Raw genomic sequence first — 3,962 nt, 5'->3', positions numbered from 1 at the left:
ACCCTCCCCAATAGAATCGGTGCTGGTGTTTGAGAAAGACACATTATTCAGGTTTTGAATATTGGCACCAGCATCATTTCTATTGGAAGGGTCGTGAAGCAATCCCAATTTTGCTATGAGAGTGCTCTCTCCCCAGAGTGGTTCTCTTCGCAACAACTTCTTTGGCACAAAATTTTCAGAATGGTTTGGGAGCGGTTGTTGTTCCAATGGTGCCATTGTGGTGGTTGCCTGGGCAGCGATCTAAAGGGTGAGCCATCGTCTAGCAGTTGGGCAGCGCATCACGAGTGACAAGGGAGCCTTTGTAATCGGAAGCTCCCCATGGCCATTGGATGAGAAGAGCCATTGCTTATGTGAGCAAAGATGAATGCAGCCTAGGATTCCAATCAAAATCAATGACATCAGATCTATATATAAGAGCAGAATGAAGCAGCGGCCCGTTTGCTATGCATGGCTCCCCAAAGTTGCTCTTCTTTCTCACTCCATCGGCACAAATTTGGGAGTTGTTCGACAGTGGTTCTCATTCCAATGTGTCATTGCGGTGATTTGGAGAGCGATGCTAAGGGCGGGAGCTTGTGTCTAGCATTTGGGATGTTTGTGCGGGCGAGCAGGGGAGCTTCTCTTATCAGAACCTCTCCGTGGCCTTTGAATATATAGACCCAGTGCCGACGATATCGATGGATACGAGCCTTGGATTCTAAATTTGTTCATAGCTAACATTGGTTTTTGTGAGAGATGGGTATGAAAGCACATCCCGATTTCTACGCGGGAGCTCCCTAAGGTCGCCTCTGTGCCAACTCGATCAGCAAAACATTGGAAATGGTTCGACAGCGGTTGTCATTCCAATGTGTCATCGGGGGATATCTTGGAAAGTGGTCTTTCTTTCAAGGGCGAGCTCGTGTCTAGTACTTGGATTATGCATTGCGTCACAAGTGAATGGGGAGATCTCTTTATGAATGGCAGCATGGTGATTGCAAGAGAAAATTGACTTAGTCAGAGCATTGGCCTCGGGCCATTGTGACAGCCTCACAATTTCTCTTTAATTGCAAACTATGTTTGCGCAGTAGTAGAGTTTGCATGTAAGATGGGCCTTGTTCTTGAGAGTTCCAAGAGATGACCTCCAGAACTTTTGGATTGGGCCCCCTTCAAGGTGAAATTCATCCAGTTGATCGGATGAGCTTGATGACCATTTCAGTCCCTTGGCTCCATGAACTCACATCTCCTAACCGATGACAATCTTTTGCTCCTTTGTCGACCTCATAAAAAATTGGGTCGTGAATGGCTGTTTCGTCAGAATTTTCAAGGATTTGGATTTTTAAGGTAGTTGTCGATGTTTTTGCTAATTTCTAATGCAGAGCAAGCCTCGCACTAATAGCTTATATAGGAGAGGTGGTTGCCGTGAGTCTCTCCCATGCCCCTCTCATTGATTCAACGCCGGTTTCAAGGTGGATGGATATGTCAATTTTTGAAACAGAGGATGCTGACGTTGAATCAATTAGAGGGGCATGAAGCCCACCCTCGATGTGCTATTCCTTGACTCTCCTTTAGATCATGTTTTCTTGTCACTCAGCAGGCACAATTTCGAAAAAAGGTTTGGCAGCAATTGCCAACCCTCACTGCATCTACTTGGTGATTTTAAAACTCGATCTAAAACGGGAGCCCTCGTCTAGCACCTTCGTCCGGTGTTGCTCGAGTATTGCATAAATTTATGCCATCAGTTTGAATCCCCCAATGAATGCCGATGCTTGGACCCTCTCTTATATCACCTTCTTTGATCACTCAACCGACGCAACTACGGAAGAGACTTGGCAGTGGTTGCCATTCTACACCGCGTCTATTTTGCGATTTTGAAGTTGATCTAATGGCGAGCCCTTGTCTCTAGCCATGAAGTGGGTGCTTGGCGCTCTAGCAAAAATTTTTGCATGCCTATCACGGCTACAATGGGAGAGGTGGTTGCCGTGAGCCTCTCTCGTGCCCCCCTCATTGATTCAATGTCGCTGTCAGGGCAGATGGATATGTTGGATTTTGAAATGGTGGACGCCGATGTTGAATCAATTAGAGGGGCATGAAGCCCACCCTTGAGGGTGCTATTCCTGGACTCTCCTTTAGATCATGTTTTCTTGTAACTCAGTTGGCACAATTTCAAAAAAAGGTTTGGCAGCAGTTACCAGCCCTCACCGCATCTACTTGGTGATTTTAAAACTTGATCTAAAATGGGAGCCCTCGTCTAGCACCTCCGTCCGGTGTTGCTCGGGTATTGCTTAAATTTATGCCATCAGCGTGAATCCCCCAATGAATGCCTATGCTTGGACCCTCTCTTAGATCACCTTCTTCGATCACTCAACCGACGCAATTATGAAAGAGACTTGACAGCGGTTGCCATTCTACACTGCGTCTATTTTGCAATTTTGAAGTTGATCTAATGGCGAGCCCTTGCCTCTAGCCATGAGGTGGGTGCTTGGCACTCTAGAAAAAATTTTTGCATGCCTATCGCGGCTACAATGGGAGAGGTGGTTGCTGCGAGCCTCTCTCGTGCCCCCCTCATTAATTCAACATCGCTATCAAGGTGGATGGATATGTCAGATTTTGAAATGGTGGACGTCGACGTTGAATCAATTAGAGGGGCATGAAGCCCACCCTCGAGGGTACTATTCTTGGACTCTCCTTTAGATAATTTTTTCTTGTCACTCATCTCGCATAATTTTAGAAAAATTTTTGGGAGTGGTTGCCAGCCCTCACCGCGTCTACTTGGTGATTTTAAAACTTGATCTAAAACGGGAGCCCTCGTCTAGCACCTTCATCCAGTGTTGCTCGGGTATTGCATAAATTTTTGCCATCGGCGTGAATCCCCAAATGAATGCCTATGCTTGGACCCTCTCTTAGATCACCTTCTTCGATCACTCTACCGACGCAATTCAGGAAGAGACTTGGCAGTGGTTGCCATTCTACACTGCGTCTGTTCTGCGATTTCAAAGTTGATCTAATGGCGAGCCCTTGTCTCTAGCCATGAGGTGGGTGCTTGGAACTCTAGAAAAAAATTGTGCATGCCTATCACGGCTAAAATGGGAGAGGTGGTTGCCACGAGCCTCTCCCGATCACCCCTCATTGATTCAACGCTGCTATCAGGGCAGATGGGTATGTCAGATTTTGAAACAGTGGACGCCGACGTTGAATCAATTAGAGCGGCATGAAGCCCACCCTCGATGGTGATATTCCTAGACTCTCCATTAGATAATGTTTTCTTGTCACTCATCTCACGCAATTTTGGAAATTTTTTTGGCAGCGGTTTCCAGCCCTCACCGCGTCTACTTGGTGATTTTAAAACTTGATCTAAAATGGGAGCCCTCATCTAGCACCTCCGTCCGGTGTTGCTTGGGTATTGCATAAATTTTTGCCATCGGCACGAATCCCCCAATGAATTCCTATGCTTGGAACCTCTCTTAGATCACCTTCTTCGATCACTCTACCGACACAATTATGGAAGAGACTTGGCAGCGGTTGCCATTCTACATCGCGTCTGTTCTGCGATTTCGAAGTTGATCTAATGGTGAGCCCTTGTCTCTAGCCATGAGGTGGGTTCTTGGTGCTCTAGAAAAAAAATTTTCGTGCCTATTTTGGCTACAGTGGGAGAGGTGGTTGCCGCAAGCCTCTCCCGTGCCCCCCTCATTGATTCAATGCTACTATTAGGGCAGATGGGTATGTCAGATTTTGAAACAGTGGACACCGACATTGAATCAATTAGAGGGGCATGAAGCCCACCCTCAATGGTGCTATTCCTAGACTCTCCTTTAGATCATTTTTTCTTGTCACTTAGCTGGCACAATTTCAGAGAAATGTTTAGTAGTGCTTGCCAGCCCTCACCGCATCTACTTGGCGATTTTAAAACTTGATCTAAAATGGGAGCCCTCGTCTAGCACCTCCATCCAGTGTTGCTTGGGTGTTGCATAAATTTATGCCATTGGTGT

The sequence above is a fragment of the Cupressus sempervirens genome, chromosome 7, assembly GCF_028749045.1.
Source record: "Cupressus sempervirens isolate cs-2001-9-10 chromosome 7, ASM2874904v1, whole genome shotgun sequence".
Classification (NCBI taxonomy): Eukaryota; Viridiplantae; Streptophyta; class Pinopsida; order Cupressales; family Cupressaceae; genus Cupressus; species Cupressus sempervirens.
This window is presented reverse-complemented; position numbering follows the sequence as displayed.